Source organism: Carcharodon carcharias, chromosome 1 (assembly GCF_017639515.1).
Source record: "Carcharodon carcharias isolate sCarCar2 chromosome 1, sCarCar2.pri, whole genome shotgun sequence".
Taxonomy (NCBI): Eukaryota; Metazoa; Chordata; class Chondrichthyes; order Lamniformes; family Lamnidae; genus Carcharodon; species Carcharodon carcharias.
This window is the reverse complement of record NC_054467.1, coordinates 67,343,915-67,365,772: the sequence shown is the minus strand read 5'-3', so window position 1 is coordinate 67,365,772 and position 21,858 is coordinate 67,343,915. Positions and strand designations below refer to the sequence as shown.

Sequence of the window (21,858 nt, the reverse complement as noted above, 5' to 3'; positions counted from 1 at the left end):
TCACACAACAGACTTATGATCAAAGTTCATGGAATAAAAAGGGACAGTCGCAACATGGATACAAAATTGGCTGAGTGAGAGGAAACAGGGAGCAGTCGTTAATGGATGTTTTAAGGTTGGAGGAAGATTTGTAGTGGAGTTCCCCAGGGTAAGTATTAGGACCCTTGCTCTTCCTGATATATATTAATGATCTAGACTTTGGTGTACAGGGCACATTCAAAATTGATGTTACGGAACTGGGAACCATTGCGAACTCTGAGAAGGATAGTGTACAATAAACTTCAAAAGACAGACAAGTTGCTGCAACGGGCAGGCAAATGGCATATGAAATTCAATGCAGAGAAATATGAAGTGACTCATTTTGGTAGGAAGAACAAAGAGAGACAAGGGGTGGAATTTCCCCAGAACGCAATGGTGGATTTTTGAGCCATATCATCCAAATCGCACCTCGTTAATCATGCATTCCTGGGAAACATGCCATTTTGATGTCGGACAGGCTCTGATTAGCCCAATACTCCATCACCTCACCGCTTCAGCACACCGGGTGCCATATTTAAATTGCAGCTGTGTGCACACCTCTGTGTTTCCAGCCCACGACTGCTGCACAGAAGACATGGCCCCAAAAGGCAAGAAGAATGCAGCTCCCTGGTTTCATGACCCCTCTGTCGAGTGCCTTTTGGATGCTGTGGAGGCCTGCTGTGATGTCCTCTGTCCCCGCTCTGGCCACAGGATGGGCAGCAAAATTACCAATCTGGCTCGGGGGATGGTAGTAGCAGTGGTCAGTGCCAACGCCCTGCAAAAGAGGGCGACCACCCAGTGCCACAAGAAGGTGAATGATTCCTCTGTTTTGCCAGGATAAGATACTATTCTCATCATTCTCAATTCACACACTCACAAACCCATCAGACATTCACAGGGATCTCACTCACTGCAAGTTCAAGGGACATCATTATTCACCCTCCCACACACACCTTCATTGTCCTCATGTGTTCCATGGGATCACTCACCACTCACACATGCCAGACATACTTATCATCTGGCCTGGCAGGTGTCCTGCTTACACTCTCTCCATTTGCATTCATGCAGGACAAGTTGGCACATGAGAAGAAGCAGAGATTGCAGACTGGTGGAGGAATGCCTGATATCAAGGTCCTAACAGACTTTGAAAATCGAGTCATCTAGCTGGCTGGCGAAGATCTGGACCGTTTCTGTGCTGACAGTGAGATCGGTGGTGCTCTACCAGGTGAGGATCCAGCACTGCAGCATTCATCAGACAACCATGCTGTGAGTGACGTGTCCTGTTTCACAGGCCATTGCCATGCACTAATTATCTCTCCTTGTTTTTGCAGGCACACTTTAGAAACAGCCGACGGAGTCCACGACCCAGGGCCTCCAATCAAGCTCCGAAGGCACCTTGGAAGAAGAATCTGAAGACACCCACATTGAAGACCCGTCAGAGTGCCACCCTCCACCAGCACAGAGGTACACACCTCAGTGGGACCTAGTTCAAGAGTAGCCCTGGGATCACAATCTGGTGAGCACAACGTAGTGTCTGATCCATGGCAGGCGGAGGCAGGGACATGCGAGGTCACCGGCACTCGGAGGACTGCTAGAAGCCAGATATCTGCTGAGTCCGAGTCACACGATGAGCCTCTGGACTCGGTCATGCCTCAGCTGCTGGAGCTGCAAAGACAAATTCAGGAACATCAGGAAGGGATATCCGCTGCACTCCTCAGATTGCAAGGCACCTTGGAGGAGTCCGTTTGCCTTCAGGCTCAGGTGAAAGCGCTGGCATGCCAACGCACCGAGGTCAACACTGGTAGGATGGCGGCTGCCATGGAGACCTTGGTCCAAGACATCGGTCCTGCACTGTTGTGTGGGATGAACCCACTGATGCCATAGTTGGCCTCTAGCAGTGTCAATGCAAAAGGGGCGTGGGGCAGCTTGATCTCAGTCTAGCTTTCCCTTCTCCTCAAGGAGTCACCCAGGGACTCTTGGGCACCTACTGGGAGGAGAGTCAGCAGGTGCACACCTGGGGCCATCCACACAGGTGACTCCGGGAGCGTCTGGCCCATCCTAATTCCCTCTTTCTGTGACACCAGCAGCTACAGCTCTGCAGGCTGAGGAGGGAGCCGCTGCCACACAGCAGGACCCCGAAAGCAGGCCGTGGCCCTTCCGATGATGCCCATCAACGCCATCACAGACAGGACGTAGCAGCTCGCAGGGTGCCTCCACCTCAGCTGTAGATGTCGGGGGAGCACCAAGGTATTGCGGCAGGGTTAGGAAAGTTAAGAAGATGTAGTTGCACAGCCTGGGCACGGGTGTTAATCACTTGAGTATAATGTTCAAAATTGTAAATAAACTGTGAAGAATATCTCCTTGCCTGTGGCTCCTTGTTCTGATGAGCAGTGCTCGTGTCACTCAGGTGCGAAACCTTAGTTCTTGTACAAAATAAAGGCTCAGTCCAGGAACTCATCCCTGTGCGTTGTGCAGTTTTCAGACCAAAGTGATAGTCCGGCTTCACACTCACTGGAAACATCATTGATGCCTACACCTTGATGGTGCTTGTCATTGCTGCCAGAATGTCATAGGCAGGCATCACAGAGTTCCGTCATTCTCTCTGTGTGCTCTCAGCACCTTTGAGATGGGGCTGGCCCCTCCATCTCGTCAGCATCTGTGACCAGTGACGCTATGCTCCTGAAGGGCTCAGGTGCTGAAGGCGGACAAAGGATCAGGTGCATTTAAAGTTTCACGGCTGCGTTTACATGGTATGACCCTGATCATAGGGCGCAAGCATGCTGCCCTTGACCAGACAGGAGTCATTCACAGAGGTTATGTGAAGATCTATGGAGTGACTTTACTGCACATCGCCATCATCCTCCTGGAACTGAGTGAATATTACGGCCTCTGCTGCATCTCCGTGACAAAAGCCTTATCAAGGAGGGTATGTGCGCTGCCAACAGCCATGCTGGAGTCAAACATTCACAAATGCAATGTGTTTTCTCACTACATGTCTTCATCATCCTCCATGAATCTAGCAGCTATGAAGGCCTCCTGAGAGTACTTGCCTCCTCTGGCCAGTGCGATGGCCTTATCACCGTTATCCTCGCTTTTGAGGACCTCCTCACCCTCATCCCTGGTGACATCCTCCTCATCTCCTCCTCAGCAAGCTGCGCTCCCAGTCAGGTTGGAAAGGGCACAGCAGGTGACGAAGATGCATGACATCCTCTGGACTATTTTGCAGGGCTTCAGTCCAGATCAGTCCAGGAATTAGAACCTCATTTCAGCATCCAGATGGTTTGCTCCATCAAGGTGCAAGTTGCAGCATGAGCCTCATTATACCTTCGCTCTGCTGCAGTCTGAGGCCACCGCACGGGAGTCATCAGCCACGTCCTTTCCCACAGAGCCCTCGTCCCCAATGAACCATCCCTGCAGCCTCTGTGGATCCTGGAGAATGTCAGGGACCTGTGACCTACTCAGAATATAGGAATTGTGGACACTCCCTGGGAACAGTGCACAGGCTTGCAGGATGCATTTGTGATGGTAGCACACCTGCTGAACATTCAGCGAATGGAATCCCTTGTGGTTGACATAGTTGACCGTTTGTTGCCATGGAGATCTGAGTGCCAAGTGAGTGCAGTCGACGGCACCCTGCACCTGTGGGAAACCTGATATCTGGGCAAATCCCAGCACTGTCGCTTCCTGGCTTTCCCGATCCCAGGCGAAATGCACAAAGTTGTGTTCCTTCGCAAACATGGTGTCCGTGACTTCATGGATGCATTTGTGGGTGGAAGCTTGCGATATCCAACGGAGGTGCCCTGTGGAGCCCTGAAAGGAGCCATTGGTGTAAAAATTGAGTGCTGCTGTCATTTTCATGGCTACGGGCAGTGGAGGTCCTCCATGTCCCCATGGCACCAAATTCTCCAGCTGCTGGCAGATGTGACCGACCAGTTCCCTGGTCATGCACAGTCTTCGGCAACACTGGTTCTCGGTCATCTGCAGGAATGACAAATGCTGTTTACAGACCCTGGGTCCAGCTAGGTGATGACCAGTGACAGCTCTTCAGTGGCGTGCGTGGGAGCCCTAGCTACCCCTTCTTCCTGAGGGTGCTGCTCCTCCCTCTGCCCAGCCAGGCGCCTCCGTCACTCTCTTCCTCTTCACCTCTGCTCTCTGTAAAGCATACAGCTAGGATCAGGCTCCATGCTCCTGGTGTACTCCTCCTGCAGGATGAAAGAGAGAGACGTATTGCTTAGCATTGGGATTCTAAGGACCTCTCTTGGTTAAGTCTGAAGGCCCTTAACGCATCCCAGAGAGTGCTGACCACCACTTGGATGGCCAGAGTTCAGTGCGCTGCATGACTGCCTGAGACCCCATCCAACTTCACAACACTCCACCTGACCAATTGGCGGCAGCTTCAGCCATTGGACTGCATGCTGTGCTCTCAGCTCAGGCATTCTCCTAACCCGCACTGCAGGGCTGCACCATTGGCCTGAACGATGGGGGAGACTGGTCCAAACGCGAATGCTGACATTGCAAGGGGCTGTGAGCATCTCCGCCAGTGACTGCTCCATGGCCAGCTTTCTCAAGGAGATTGTACAACGTGCACAGGCATCCAATTATTCTTCAGCCCACTAAAATGCTCATTGGTTTGCAGTCTGTGCCTGAGGGGTGAAAAGCTCTGGAGCATTTGGTGGCACTTTGATGCCTCTGCATTGCTTGAGTGGGCAGATAAGCTGGACGCCCGACTCCAAGCATTTCAATGTGGCTGCGTCTGAACTGTCTCAGCTGCAGAGAAATGGTCACTTTATACAAGGTTTCCCTGATGCGTAGCCGCTTCCCTCCACCCCACCCAGCAAATGCTTATGCACTACCATCAACCACAGTGCAGCCCTTGCCCCTCTCAACTCACTTCAACTGCAGGACACCTCTTGCCCCTCCACCCCCCAACTTGCCTCAACCACAGGGCAGTCGTTGTCCTGGCACTACACTTGGCAGCCAGCCGGGAAATAGCGACTTGCCTGTGCCCTCGCCTGAATGTGCGGCACCTCAATCTTGAGGTCTAACAGGCGACCCTCACGGGCGATGCGCAACATTACTGTGCATGCACCTTCAAGTTCCCCTCAAAATTCAGCTTGCCAGGTGCATGCCTTATAATTGCTGTTGTGAAATACGTCAGCGTGATTGCTCGGATGATCCAGCGTGGAGGCGGGGGGATGATTCTGGTGAGCTGGGCTTACAATGATATGCAGATGTACAACAACAATGAAGTTCCCAATGTCCGACAATGGGGAACGCGGCCCGCAAATGACAGGCAGAGCAGATGATTGCAAACTGGTTTCATGACATCGTGAAACCGATTTTTGGTCTTCCCACCACATTATCCGCTCACGACTGCCATGATGCCTAACGCTAAGGGGCACAGAAAATTCCTCCCAAGATAAAATAAAGGGTAGAACTCTAAAGGGTGTGCAGGGGCAGAGGAACCTTGGTGAATATGTGCATAAGTCAGTGTGGTGGCAGGACAGGTTGAGAGAGCAGTTAGTAAAGAATATAGGCTTTCTTAACACTGGCGTAAATTACAAGAGCAAGGAGGTTATATTGAATTTGTATAAGACACTAGTTCTGCCTCAGCTGCAGTATTGCATGAAGTTCTGGACGCTGCACTCTAGGAAAGATGTGAAGGCATTGGAAAGAGTGCAGAAAAGATTCATGTGAGGTTCCAGGGATGAAAAAATTCTGTTCTGAAGACAGGGTGGAGAAGTTGGAACTGTTTTCCTTGGAGAAAAGAAGGCTGAGAGGAGATTTGATAGAGGTATTCAAAATCGTGAGGGGCATAGACAGAGTAAATAGGGAGAAACTGTTCCCGCTCACGAAAGGATCGAGAACGAGAGGGCACAGATTTAAAATTATTGGCAAAAGAAGCAAAAGCGACATGAGGAAAATCTTTTTCACACAATGAGTAGTTAAGATCTGGAATGCATTGCCTGAGAAAGCTTCAATCGAGCATTGTAAAGGGAATTACGTAGCGATCTGAAAAGGAAAATGTGCATGGTTATGGGGAGACGGTGGGGGAGTGGCACATTTGGAGGGCCAGTGCAGACACGATGGATCAAATGGCCTCCTTCTGCGCTGTAACAATTCTGTGGTTTTGTGATTCTGGAATTGGAGGCTTAGGGGAAAACTGCCTGCAGGACCTAAGCCACGTTGTTTGTTGAGTAAATGAGTCAGGGCCGATATATTTGACTTCTGGTTGTGACAGGCATGGAGTCAGCAGTGCAGCTGTTTCACTTACCCATCATGCCAAAACAAGGCCCAATTTTGGGTTCAGTCCTCATTTGAATACTACCAACACCCTCTGGTAGGGAAGGAATTCTGGCTGGTTTAGCTGGCTGGCAAGCTGTAACTTGGGGAGAATTAATTTGGGAGGTGGAGTGGGCGGTAAAGTGGCAGATGGATTTTAACAGAGAGAAGTGTGAGGTCATACATTTAGGGAGGTCAAACAGTTACAGGGATTACACAATAAATGGGAATATACTAAGAGGGGTAGATGAAGTGAGAAATCTTGGTGTACAAGTACACAGGTCCCTGAAGGCAGCAGTTCAAGTAGACAAGGTTGTAAAGAAGGCATATGGAATGCTCTCCTTCATTGGCAGAGGTATAGAATATAAAAGTAAGGATATAATGTTGGAATTATATAAAACACTGGTGAGGCCACAACCAGAGTATTGTGTGCAGTTCTGGTCACCACATTACAGAAAGGACGTAATAGTTCTGGAGAGAGCGCAGAGGAGGTTTACAAGAATGTTGCCAGGGTTAGAAAAGTGTAGCTACGAGGAGAGATTGGATAGGTTGGGGTTATTTTCCTTAGAACAATGATGGCTGAGAGGTGACTTGATTGAGACGTACAAAATTATGAGGGGAATAGATAGAGTGGACAGGATAAAATTGTTTCCCTTGGTGGAGAATTCTAGAACCAGGGGACATAGGTTCAAGATAATTGGCAGAAGATGTAGGGGGGACATGACAAAGAACCTTTTCACGCGGAGGGTAGTGGGTGTCTGGAATTCGCAGTCCAAATTGGTGGCAGAGGTGGAAACTAAACTCTTTTAAAAAGTACCTGGATCTGCACCTTAACTATTATAAGCTGCCGGGCTAAGGGCCGGGTGCAGGAAGGTAGGATTAGAAAGGGCACCTGGGTGTCCTCGGGCTGGCATGGACAAGATGGGCCGAATGGCCTCCTTCTGTGCTGTAACTATGGTTCTAGGGTTTTCCATGGATCGGTGGGACTTGAACGGGTTGGGGATTATCTGTGCACTCAGGGAGAGCACTTCAGCGCTGTACTGAAGGAATACTGTATTAGAGACAACATTCCCTCTAAACCTCCCTCTAAACACAGCTGCACAGCAATCAGAAAGCCCTGTGCAAGCTGCACACAAGTCGCCCTTTTTAAATTACCACACATGTGGCTGTGCAGAAAATTTAAAGGGATTATGCACTTAAACGAATCATGTGTATTCCAAGAAAAAAAGAGGGAATGTTATCAGAGTTACCAACTTTCAGATATGTTAAATCACGATTCTATCTGATTTTGTACATTCCATTTAAAATTCCTGGCTCGACCACTCAATGCCTTGTATAATTGCGTGCAGGCAACGATTATTCCAGAGACCCTGGCTGGTGAGTACTGAAGGGCTTCTCCTGACCTGTTTATTCACCTGAATTGTAACCTCAGCATAACGAAGGCTTGACTGATGATACATCTGGTTGTCACATGGCTCATGTTGTATGGCTCCTGATGTTCTCTGATTGGGTTCCTCAGAGGTGTCATCAGCCAGGTTTGAAGATTGCATCAAACAAACATACATACAAACATATCCTTTGCCATCTAGCAACCACTCTTTAAGGGTGATTCTTGGTACAAATAGGTGAGGGGCATTGGATTACTGCAATATGAAAGCAGCTCCCATGGAATCAGCAGCAGAACTCCATGAACCTTACCTTGTTCATATTAAAATTTTTAAATAAAGATAAAATTATTTACACATGTCCCCTCATGTGACAGTGTCACATGAGCTGGGACATGTTTGTCAATTTATCAGAATTTATTTATTGATATTATTAAACCTTCAGAAGACCTCATCCCGCCAGTGGATGAGGTTTCCTGAAAAATGCGAAGGCCGCTTGGGTTCTTCGCCTGCCCGCCAACCTTAAGGTTGGACGGAGAGTGCTGTTAATTATCTTAATTATCTCCCTAATGGCCTTAATAGGCCTTTGACAGTTTGGCAGGTGACCCCAGAACGAATGCACAGGCTACCGGGTGTGGAGGTGGGCTGGGTGCAAGGCCTGTCTCTATTCCCTGCCACAGTATGTAAATAAATAAAAATTAAAAATAAAACAAAAAACACTCCTCCAGCTGCCCCCCCCCCCCCCCCACACTCTCTATGGCCCATCCAATGCCAGCTTATGCCAACTCATGGCCCCACATCCCCTATGCCAACTTGGTACCCCTACCCACCCCCCATACTCCCATGCCAACTTAGTGCCAACCCATGTACTCTGCCCACCACTCTTTGCCCTTAACTCCTCCACCTAATTCACCTAGTATCCTTGGACAGTTCAATGACAGCTCTTGACAGCTTGACACTTGCTGGACAGGTTTGACAGTTGGACAGCTCTTATACAGTTCCTTGACAACTGGACAATTCCTTGACAGCTGGACAGCTCTTGTACAGATTGACGGTTCAAATGAGTTTGTGTAGAAAGTACATAATCATGCTCACTTATAACAATCCCAAAGAGTGCCTTACATCTCCAAAAGGTACCATACCTCTTCCAAAAGTGTCACTGGACCCTATATAAAGGGGGACCTTACCTCTCCAAAGGGCTTTGGCTATCCAAATGTATCCACCAAGTTCAGATCTCCTCTTATCTGTTCTAATCTGCACACCCTGGGTTCCACACTCCTGTTCTTCCAAAATCCCACTTCAACGGAGGCAACTAGTGATTGAAATGGCCAGCTGCCTCCACAAATCATGCATATGCGAACTCCAGCTCAACTCCAGTCCTGTTCCCGCGAAGATAGGAAATGCCGGGTGGTGGGGCAGGACTTAGAAGTTTTGGCCATTTCCGGGATTATCACCACAACAGAGTGCCTCTCCATTGTGGTGAAAATACGGGTTACAGTTAACAGCCTTTTCTTTGTGTATCCTTCTGATTTGGGTTGTCCATAGCAGTTGAATCTCAGTTCCCCCATATGTTGTTAGCATGGTGTTGCTCAGTCTCAGAACGCCTTTCCCTGGGTATCCATTTTCTTTCAAATTTTCAGGGATGATCTTTTGGTAAAGTCTGAACAAGATGACGTTACTCTGTGCTCTAGTTTCTACCTTCAGCTTCAGATTTATGACTGTGGGCTTATTTCTCACCCTTTTCCTGATCTGCATGGTTGTATGAATTCCTTTTCTCTGGGAACTGCTGCATTGAGATGTTTCATGCATTTGTATGTTTCCGATGCATTTTGTGTCTTTAAACTCATTATCATCTTCCAAGGTATAGATATTTTGATTTATTTTACTTCTTATTCACCCTGTTGCTCAGTCTCTGATATCTCGTTAACTATCTTCTTTCTTTGATCCGCACATCTTTTCCAAATTATTGGGCTTTTCACAAGCTCTGCAGTTTGATCCATATGTGGAACACTTTCTTCTGTCTGTGAAATCATGTTATTGTCCACAGCTCCTGTGCACCTTTCTTTCTGTTTGGCAAACGAGTGCAGTGCAGAACTGAGTGTATACCTGGGAGTTGGATGAGTGGGGGAGTTAGGTGAGGAGGGGAAAGAAGTGTTCCTTTCCTTTTGCTTCTTCTAACTTTTTCACCCTGTAGGAATTGGTTCTTATTCTATTACAGGGAAAGGAACTAGTGTTTGGTGGAGATCTGGTAAGTGGTGAAGGTCTATTCTATTCCTAATGTTTAAACCATTACAGGAACTGGTGGTAATTTTAATAAAATATATAAAAAAAGGAAAATAAATAATTGAATAATAAAATTAAGTAGTTAATTAAAACACATTAAGGATGGCTGGACAGGTGATGTGTTGCGGCTGCAGCATATGGAAGCTCCTGGTTGCCAGTGTGATCCAGGGCAAAGACAACTGCAGTAAGTGTTTGTGGCTTGAAGACCTCGGCTCAGTTATTGAGCTGCTGGCTGACCAGTCCCCGGGTCCTGATGGACTTCATCCTAGGGTCTCAAAGGAAGTGACTAGTGACATAGCTGATGCATTGTTTTTAATTTTCCAAAATTAATTCCAAATTTTGGAACGGTTCAATGAGATTGGAAAATAGGGAATGTAACTACTTTATTCAAAAAGGGAAGGGGACAGAAAACAGGGAGCCGCAGGCCAGTTAGCTTAACATCTGTCATAGGGAAAAGGTCAGAAGCTATTATTAAAGACATTATAACATGGAAACATTCAATGTAATCAGGCAGAGTCAATATGGTTTTGTGAAAGGAAAATCATGTTGAACCAATTTATTGGAGTTTTTTGAAGAAGTAACATATACTGTGGATAGAGGGGAACTGGTGGATGTACTATACTTAGATTTCCAGAAGGCATTTGATAAGGTACTACATCAAAGGTTATTGCAGAAAATAAAAGCCCATAGTGTAGGGGGTAACATATTAGCCTGGTTGGAAGATTAGCTAGCTTACAGGAAAGAGAGGGTAGCCATAAATGGGTCTCTTTCTGGTTGGCAAGATGTAACAAGTGGTGTATCACAAGGATCAGTGCTAGGGCTCAACTTTTTACAATTTATATAAATGACCTGGATGAAGGGACTGAAGGTAAAGTTGCTAAATTTGCTGATGACACAAAAATAGGTAGGAAAGTAATATGTGAAGAGGGCATAAGGAGGCTACAAAAGGTTAAGTGAGTGGGCAAAGGTCTGCCAAATGGAGTATAATGTGGGCAAATGTGAAATTGTCCATTTTGCATGAAAAATAAAGGAGCATATTATCTAAATGTTGAGAGATTGCAGGGCTTTGAGATGCAGAGGGATCTGGGTATCCTAGTGCATGAATCGCAAAAGGTTAATAAGCCGGCACAGCACATAATTAGGAAAGCTGATAGAATGTTATCATTTATTGTGACGGGAATTCAATACAAAAGTAGGGAGGTTATGCTTCAGTTATATAGAGCATTGATGAGATCACATCTGGAGTACTGTGTAGCGTAGTGGTCGCCTTATTTAAGGAAGTATATAAATGGAAGCAGTTCAGAGAAGGTTTACTAGACTAATACTTGGAATGGGTGGGCTGTCTTATGAGGAAAGATTAATCAGGCTAGACTTGTATCCACTGGAGCTTAGAATAGTAAGAGGCAGCTTGATTAAAACATATAGATCCTGAGAGGTCTTGACAGGGTGGATATGAAGAGGATGTTTCCTCTTGTGGAAGAATGTAGAATTGTTTAAAAAAAGGGGTCGTCCCCTTAAGATAGAGATGTGGAGAAACTTTTTCTCTCATAAGGTCATGAAGCTTTGGAACAGTCATCCTCAAAAAGCGGTGGAAGATTTTTAAGGCCGATTAATTTTAAGGTAGATAGATTCTTAATAAGCAAGGGAGTGAAAGGTTATAGGGGCTAGGTAGGAATGTGGAGCTGAAGTTACAATCATATCAGCCATGATCTTATCCAATGACAGAGCCAAATTGAGGAGCTGAGTGTCTACTTCTGCTCTTAATTCATATGTTTGTATGTGTATTCTTTTGTTGCTGTTTCACAGTGTCAACCCTGTTGCCTTTCTCTTGACTTAACTGAAAGCTACTCATTTGAGAAGTAAGCTTTTTCATCTATCAACTTGTGGTTTCATGTGCTCTGGAATTGTTTACAGCATGCAATATTGTGAGTTAGTTCTTTCCATTCAATTCTTTTTATATTTCTGGGTGTTCCACCCCCACATGAGCTGATCTAACAGCCTTTGATCTGTGTCCTTAAACTTACATTTTCCGGCTGCATTTTTCCATCTTGTGAAATTGTCAATGGTCTCACCTGTTTCTTGCCAGGCTGCAAAATTCATATCAGTAGATCCAATGATTTGACTTTCGCTGGAGATATGTGCTGAATCATTCAAAAATTTTGTATGGGTATTTGCTGTTGTCTTCACCCAGCTATTAAACAACCTAACCCTTTCTCTCCTGCTCACAAATAGATGCAGCTGACCTTTTCCTCTTCAGAATGCCTTTTACTGAATGTCAGCCTGCACTTTTGCTTAAACTTCTCAAATACCTCTACAACATCATCAACTTTGCAATTCATCATGGGCCGAAGTTGTGTTTGTGTTGCTGCAGCGGCGGCCATTTCATTTTCGCATGACTCAATTTTTTTTCACTCTCTCTGGCTGTAATTTGGATTGATTTTCAACCTAATTCAAGGTGTTTAAGATGTTTGTATTTTCACTCACACCCTACTGCCACCACGTTAAGACTTCTGTTCCCATAAGTTAGTAATAAACGCACTTCAGACTCAAAATGTTGGAGCTTGGTCGAGTGTATTTCTTGCATCTCTCTGTGTGAGTAGACTGATAGACTGATACACTGTTGCTCTGCACATGACTCCAGTGCAGCAGTAAAATGTGGCACCCCAGATGTAACAATTATTTTCTTTTTCTTTATGAATAATATTACAACTATCCAAAGTCCAAAGCCCTCCAATCCTCCTTAACTGGATGGCAAGTATGCCCTCTGGCCATTAATTGACCTTTCAATCAAAAATCTGGGCTTGTGTGTCACACTCACACTGTGTGGAGTTGGAACTTGGAAGAAAAAAAAAATAGCCCTGGATTTTGCACCTGTTGTGCACCATTCTAGTTTTCTGCTGGAAACCTCTATGGGCAGTACAGCAGGACATCTCAAACAATCATTTCATTACTTTGTCCTACCTGTCAGCAATATTCAAACTGCTGCAAACCTCACACTCACATCCTACAGCTTTCACACACTGCTAACATGCTTCTCTTTCTTGCAGGTCAAGGTGGTGCACACTCAGAGGCTACAGCACCTAAGCAGCAGGGTACAAGCAAGGCTGCATGTCCTTATCACCATGGAGGAGACAATGGCTGCCAGTATTGGAGCGGCCAAGAGAGATGGCATGGCCAGAGGTAGTGCTTAAACCATTGACGATGATGCATTGCTCATAATTAATCTTTCTTTTCACAACCCACTATCCCTCATCCCATAATCTCTTCTGATTTACAAGCTGCAGATGGTCCAAGCATTCACCTCTGGCTCCCCCCACCCTCCCATCACCACAACCTTATCCTTGCCCCTTTCCCTTTTCAGATACCCAAAAAGAGCAGGAAGACAGTGATACCATCACTCACTCTTCTATTTGCAGCAACATTCCAAATACTGATGCTGTGCATACTTCAGATGATAGCTTAGAGACAGAATCTGCATGTGGTGAGGTACAGGGCACAAGTGTCTGTAGCCATGGGAGTACAGGCATCAGCTTTCTGGAGGGGGAAGCTGCACACAATTTCTGTTGTACAGGATTCAGATAACACCTCAATAGGACATCCTATGGAAGATGACCAATGAGTGTGTACGCTGAAATGCTTGGTGCATGGCAGGATTGACTGGCAGGCAATTCAGCACCTTACACACTCACTCCCTCCACCACCATTGTATTATGGCTGCAGTGTGTACCACCTACAAGTTACATTGCAGCAATTCCCCAAGGCTCCTTCAACAGCACCTTCCAAACGTGCAATCTCTACCGCCTAGAAGAACAGGCAGGGGAACACCACTGCCTGCAAGTTCTCCTCCAAGCCACACACCATCCTGACTTAGAAATATATCACTGTTCCTTCACTGTCACTGGGCCAAAATCCTGGAACTCCCTCCCTAACAGCCCTGTGGATGTACCTACACCACATGGATGCAGCAGCTCAAGAAGAGGGCTCACCACCGCCTTCTCAAAGGCTATCATGAATGGGCAATGAATGCTGACATTGTCAACGATGTCCACATCCCATGAACAAATAATAAAAAAAGCTGCCCACTCTCCAGCATAGAAATAATGGTCAACTCCAGGGGAACACTTGAGAACCCATCTGTACATCTGATTGGTGATGTATCACCGTCCGCTGGAACACAAGTAGAAGCCATCCAATATCTGGGTGGTGCAGTGGAAGCTCAAACTTCTCACATGTAAACTCATGCCAACATATGGCTACAGAGTACAGTGTACAAAGAGTGGAGAGTATCATAGCAGATCAACAGTCTACTCCCAATAGATTTCTAGGATTGCTAAGGTACTGTCCCGGGGTGTGACAGTGGCACCATGGAGCATGAACCTGCAGTCCTCTCTTAGGATGACAGCATTCATCCTCCCTCTACTGCAACTCTACCAGTGCCCTGGTTGCCACAACCAAAGCTCTGCAGTCCTGCCACAACCAGTTGTGAATGGTGGTGGACAATTTAACAACTAATGGGAGGAGTAGGCTTGACAAATATCCCCATTTTCAATGATAAGGGAGCTCAACACATCAGTGCAAAAACAAGGATGAGGCATTTGCAACCATCTTCAACCAGAAGTGCCAAGTAGATGATCCATCTCAACCGCCTTCTGAGGTCCCCAACATAAGAGATGCCAATCTTCAGCCAAATCAATTCCCTCTACGTGATATCAAGAAATAGCTGGATATTGCAAAGGCTATGGGCCCTGACAACATTCCAGCAATAGTATTGAAGACTTGTGCCCCGGAACTAGCCACACTCATAGCCAAGTTGTTACAGTACAGTTACAACAGTTGCATCTACCCAGCAATGTAAAAAATTGCCAAGGTGTGTCCTGTGCAGGTGATCAAGCGACACTTACACAGCAATAATCTGTTCACCTATGCTCAGTTTGGGTTCCGCCAGCTCCACCTGGCTCCTGACCTCATTGCAGCCTTGGTCCAAATATGGGCAAAAGAGCTGAGCTCATGAGGTGAGATGAGAGTGATTGCCCTTGACATTAAGACAGCATTTCATTAAGTGTGGCATCAAGGAAGCCCGGCAAAATTGAAATCAATTGGGGGAAAGCTCTCCACTGGTTGGAGTCGTACCTGACACAAGGAAGATGGTTGTGGTTGTTGGAGGTCAATCACCTCAGCCACAGGATGTCACTACAGGAGTTCCTCAGGGTAGTGTCCTAGGCCCAACCAACTTCAACTCTTTCATCAATGACCTTCCCTCCATCTTAAGGTCAGAAGGGGGGGATGCTTGCTGATGATTACACAATGTTCATTTGTGACCCCTCAGATATTGAAGCAGTCCATGTCCATAGGCAACAAGACCTGGACATTATTCAGGCTTGGGCTGATAAGTGGTAAGTATCATTTGCACCACACAAGTGCCAGCCAATGGCCATCTCCAACAAAGGAGAAATTAATCAGCTCCTTTTAACATTCAACGACATTGTCATCGCTGAATCCCCCACTGTCAACATCCTGGGGTAACCATTGGCTAGAAACTTAATTAGACTAGCCATATGAATACTGTGGCTACAAGAGAAGGTCGGAGGCTGGGAATTCTGTGAGAATTCACCTCCTGTTCCCCAAAAGCTGTCCACCATCTGCAAGGCTCAAGTCAAGAATGTAATGGAATATTCTCCATTTGCCTGGACGAGTGCAGCTTCAACAGCAATCAAGAAGTTCAACACCATCCAGAACAAATCAGGCCACTTGATCAGCACCCTATCCAGCTTAAGCATTTGTTACCTCCACCACTGACGCACAGTAGCAGCAATGTGTACTATATACAAAATGCACTGCAGCAATTCACAAAGGCTCCTTTGACAGCACCTTCTAAACTCGTGACTTCTACCATCTAGAAGAACAAGGGCATCAGACGCATGGGAACAGAACCACCTGCAAGTTCCCCTCCAAGCCACACACCATCCTGACTTGGAATTATATCACCATTCCTTCACTGTCAAAATCCTGGAACTCCCTCCTAACAGCATTATAGGTATACCTACACCAGACGGACTGCAGCTGTTCAAGAAAGCAGCTCACCTTCTCAAGGACAATTAGGGATGGGCAAAAAACGCGGGTCTTGCAAACGATATTTACGCCCCATGAAAGCATAAAGAATAAAATAAAACCAGCTAGGAATGAATGCTGTTGCCCATGCTGAGGGGGTGCATTGCGAAGCCAGGCCTCCCCAACTGAAGGTCAACAGCTTTCCACCTGCCATGCTGAAACTACTGGTAGCACTGTGTAGGGGAACTAGGACAGGGCAAGGCACACAGAAGGCAGACACAATAGGAATACACAATGTTGAATGGTTGACTTTTGTATGCAATATGGCATAGTTTGATTCATAAACCTGGTTTTGAAATGTTTGTTTTCTGGTAGCTTTGTTGTCAAGAGGATGCTATGATGGCCAGTAACAAAAGGAAGGTAATGTGGGACTGTTGGTGACTGTGGCATTGGGCTCTCTTGGAATACATATCTTCAGTTACCTCCCTTATGCAACAGTGATTGTCAAGCTGTGAAATATTACAAATATCGCCAGTTCCAGCTTGGAAGTGACCAGATGCATAACAGTCCATGGCCATGGTCAGCTTCACAGCCACTGGGAATGCCATCCTTGTCCTGTTCTGATGCTGCAGTTATGGCTGGAGCAGATGACGGATTTCAATAAAGATTTCCGTCATGCATTGGAAATATCTGACGCACTGATTCTCATTGATTTTCAGATAGCAGAAAACCCTGGGTACTTATGTCCTCCTGCTGAGAAGCCACCCCCCACTTTTCCTCCTCCTCCTTCTTCTAGCAGCTTGTCCTGCTCTTCTTCGCCTCTGCTCAGTTCTCTCTTTTGCAGTAATACAAGGGAATGCAAACTACAGCAACCATGTCTGGAAGTAACTTGTCTGTGCAGATTACTAGAAGTCAGGACAAATTCCTTCAACATGTGCCATGCCACTCCCTGCAGATTTTTGCAACTTTAAACAACACTGGAAACCACCAAACACTTCTATAATCACAGCAACAACTAGTAAAAATTAATTAGCAACTAACCTAAAAGTTGGTTCATGATCATTAGTGCAGCAGTCCTTCCTTCTACTTTCTGCTGAAGTTGTGTTCAGCTGTGCAAATTTAAGAGAGTTCATTAACTGGAGTGCTGAGCTTCCAAATGGCAGCCATTTGGGTCAAATTGAAATTACCTGCTGATTGACACTAAGATTTGCCTGTTCTGCATACTTCTGACTGGCACTTGATGTGGTTGCCATTTTAAAGGCAAAACAGTAAATAAGTAGCATGAAGCTGAATTTTGTGGCCTTTGGATACTGCTGATTGTTTATTTATGTAATACTGTACAGTTTAAGTAATTATGTCATTGTGGATCACTCAGAAATCCTGTACTTCTATTGAATATTTCATGGATCAAATCATTTGTAAATAAGTATTTGCCCACGTAAATGTCTAGTTAATTCAACACAGTTCAGACTACTATGGCTGGAATTTTCCAGCCCTGTTGTTGTCGGGTGTCATGGTGGGCAAGGGGGGGGGGGGGGGGGGGGGGGGGGGGGGTGGGGAGAGGGGGGGGTGGGGACGACAATATGGCAGGAAGGATAAAAATCAGTTTCACACCATCGTGAAACTAGTTTGCGATTGTCCGCTCCACCCGTCAATGGCGGGCTGCATAGCTCGCCACCGCTCGTCAGGAACATCATTTTAATACATTTGCATCTAATTATAATCCCTGCTTGCCAAAATCTACATTAAATTTACCATCTACATCAGCATGGTTTCAGAATGGTGTGCTTCATGACTGCCTATAAAAGACATGCACCTGGTGACCTGAACTTCGAGGGGAACTCAGAGGTGAGTGCACACAACCTTGTGAAGTGCTCGTGAGCATCGCCCATAGAACATCAAGGAAGAGGCACTGTGCATTCACAGGGGGGGGGGATAGGCAAGTCACTTTTTCCTGGCTGGCTTTCAGTGTGGTGCCAGGGCAAGGGCTACAGTGCAGGTCAGGCCTCAGGGGGTGGGTGGCTTGTGGGGCAAGGCAGCACAGACACAAGCACATGCCGGGGGTGGGGGGGAGGGGGGTTGGGGGAAGTGGCCATGCACTTGGAAAGCTTGTCCAAAGTGAGCGTTCTTCCGCAGCTAAGACCCTTCAGCTGCAGCTCCATTGACATCCTTGGAGTCGGGCCTCTGAAGCTATTCTGCCCACTCAAGCAATGCAAAAGAATGAACGTGCCACCAAACGCTCCAGAACCTTTCACCCCTCGGGCACAGACTGCACATAAATGTGTGCTTTAGGGGGCAGCAGAGCAACTGGCCAACTAGACAAGTTGTACAACACCCTTGTGAAAGGTGGTCAAAGCGCAATTACTGATGCAGGTGCTCACAGCCCCTTGCAATGTCTTTAAGGTTTGGACCAGTATCCACTACGAATGAAGCTAACAGCGCAGCCCTGCAGTGCGGGTTGGGAGAACGTCTGCTCCTGAGCTGAAAGCACAGCATGCAGTCCAATGGCTGAAGCTGCCGCCAATCGGTCAAGTGGAGTGCGGCAGAGGTGGGTGGGATTTTGGATAGCCAATGAGCGCACTACACACTGGCCATCCAAGTGGTGGCCAACACTCTCCTGCATGCATGAAGGGGCCTTCAGGCTTAACCAAGAGAGCTTTTTAGGACACATTCAATAATCAATAGTCACTTAGACAGGTTGCAGGATAATTAAGGAAAACCAGCATGGATTCATTAAAGAAAAATCATGTTTAACTAACTTGCTGGAGTTTTTTGAGGTGGTAACAGAGAAGGTTGATAAGGGCAATGCTGTTGGTGTGGTTTATATGGATTTTCAAAAGGCATTTGATACAGTGTCACACAACAGACTTGTGAGCAAAATTCTAGCTCATGGAATAAAAGGGAAAGTAGGCACTTAGATAAGAAATTGGCTGAATGGCAGGAGACAGAGTAGTGATAAATGGTTGTTTTTCAGATTGGAGGAAGGTCTATAATGGAGTTCTCCGTTCTCCAGGGGTCAGTGTTGGGACTCTTGCTCTTCTTGATACATATTAATGGCCTAGACTGTGGTGTGCAGGGCACGATTTCAAAATTTGCAGATGATATGAAGATTGGAAGCATTGTCAACTGTGCTGAGGATAGTTTTGAACTTCAAACGGAAATGGACATGTTGGTGGGTTGGGCAGATAAATGGCAGATGAAGTTCAATGCAGAGAAGTTTGCAGTGATTCATTTTGGCAGGAAGAATGTAGAGACAGTATAAAATAAAGGGAGAAACTCTAAATGAGGTGAAGGATAAAGGGACCTCGATGTATATGTATATAAGGCATTGGAGATGGCAGAGCATGTTGAGAGAGCAGTTAATAAAGCATATGGTATCCTAGATTTTATTAATAGGGACATTGAGTACAGGAGTAAGGAGGTCATGTTGAACTTATATCAGACACTAGTTAGGCCTCATCTGGAGTACTGCGTCCAGTTCTGGGTGCCATACTTGAGGAAGCATGTGAAGGCATTGGAGAGAGTACAGAGGAGATTCACAAGAATGATTCCAGGGATAAAGAACTGCAGCTATGAGGATACATTGGGTTGAGTCTGTTTTCCTTGGAGAAAAGAAGGCTAAGAGGAGACTTGATAGAGGTAATCAAGACTCTGAGGGGTATGGACAGGGTACATAGTGAGAAACTGTTCCCACTCAAGAGTACATCAAGAACTAGAGGGCACAGATTCAAAATAATGGGCAAAAGCAGTAGAAGTGATGTGAGAAAAACAATTTTCACCCAGAGGGTGGCTGGGGTCGGGAACAAACTTCCTGAAAGAGTGGTGGAGGCAGGTTTGATCGAGGTATTCAAAAGGGAATAAAAACAGAAAATGCTGGAAAAACTCAGCAGGTCTGACAGCATCTGTGGAGAGAGAAACAGAGTTAACATTTCAAGTTCATATAACCTTCTTCAGAGCCTAAAGAGAAGTAGAAATGTGATGAAATTTATACTGTTTAAGGGAGGTGGAGCAGGTGAAGCTGGATAGAAGGCCAGCGATTGGTAAGGGCTAAGGAGAGATTGACAAAGATGTCATGGACACAAGACAAAGGGAGTGTAAAGGTAAGAAAGCAAAATGTGTGAATATCAGAACAGGAGCCAGCGCTCTGTGAAAGCACAACATGGAACAAGTAACAGATGGCCCTTTTGGGGGTGGGATGGGGGGAGGGGGCAGTGGTTGGGGAAAAAGATAGAAAAAGGGATAAGGGGGGGGGGTAAAAAAAGGGGATTAAACAATGAATAAATGAATAAAAATGAAAATAAGTAAATAAAAATAAACTTTAAGAAAGGGATTAAAAAAGGGGGTTGAAAATAGAGGAGAGAGTTCATGGTTGAACTTAGTGTTAAGTCTGGAAGACTGGATAATGTTTAATTGGAAGATGAGGTGCTGTTCCTCCAGTTTGCATTGGGCTTCACTGGAATATTACAGCAGGCCAAAGACGGACATGTGGGCATGAGAGCAGGATGAGGTGTTGAAATGGCAAACGACAGGAAAGTCTGGGTCATGCTTGCGGACAGACCGGAGGTGTTCTGCAAAGCAGTCACCCAGTCTGTGCTTGGTCTCCCCATTGTATAGGAGACCACATAGGGAGCAGCAAATGCAGCAGGCCAAGTTGTAGGAGGTGCAAGTGAAGTGCTGCTTCACCTGAAAGAGGTGTTTGGGCCTTGGACAGTAAGGAGGGAGGAGGTAAAGGGGCAGGTGTTACACGGAAAGGTGCCGTGGGAAGGGGATGAGGTGTTGAGGGTGATGGAGGAGTGGACCAGGGTGTCCCGCAGGGAATGATCCCTGTGGAATGTCGACATGGGGGTGGCGAAGGGAAGATGTGTTTGGTGGTGGAATCATGCTGGAGTTGGCTGAAATGGTGGAGGGTGATCCTTTAAATGCGGAGGCTGGTGGAGCAAAAAGTGAGGACATGGGGGACCCTACCATGGTTCAGGGAGGGAGGGAAAGGTGTGAGGACAGAGGCGCGGGAGATGGGTCGGACACAGTTGAGGGCTCTGTCAACCACAGTCAGGGGGAACCATCGGTTAGGGTAAAAGGAAGACATGCCAGAAGCGCCGTTTTGGAAGGTGAAATCATCGGAACAAATGCGATGGAGGTGAAGGAACTGAGAGAAAGGGATGGAGTTCCTACAGGAAGCGGGGTGTGAGGACCTGTAAGTCGAGGTAGCTGTGGGAGTCGGTGGACTTGTAATAAATATTGGTGGACAGTCTATCACCAGAAATGGAGACATAGAGGTCAAGGAAGGGAAGGGAAGTGTAGAAGATGGACCATGTGAAGGTGATAGAGAGGTGAAAGTTGTAAGCATATTTGGGAAATAAAAAGGAATTGGATTGCTATCCGAAAAGAAAGAATGTGCAAGGTTACGGGGATAAGGTAGGGGAATGGGATTAGGTAGATTGCTCTTTCAGTGAGGCAGTGCAGACTCAATGAGCCAAATGGCCTCCTTCTGCACTGTAAAGATTCTGTGATCCTGTGATATGCTAACCCATGTGTCTCTGTCTTTGATCCTGAAGGACGAAAACATGAGGATCATGGAGCCTGGTGATTTAGCGGTATGCTTCATGACTTACAGAGACCAGAGAAGAAGAGAGCAGAAGGGCCTGCTGCACATGCAGCTAAAGATCTGCAGTAAGCAGTTGCTTGTAGGTGCCTTGCTAGACCCAGGGTCTATAGACAGTGCCTGTCATTCCTGCACATGACTGAGAACCAGCGTCACCGAAGGTTGCGCATATCTAGGGAAGTGGTCAGCCGCATTTGGCACCTGCTTCAGGATTTGGCATCATGTGCAGGGATGCTTCCA

General features: G+C 46.4%; 1 protein-coding gene across 2 annotated transcripts in view; it reads right to left on the bottom strand.

Annotated features, from left to right (window-relative positions):
- dclk2a (doublecortin-like kinase 2a) overlaps positions 1–21,858 on the bottom strand; it is a 670,049-nt gene that overhangs the window by 393,022 nt on the left and 255,169 nt on the right. The gene's annotated exons all lie outside the window — the stretch shown is intronic.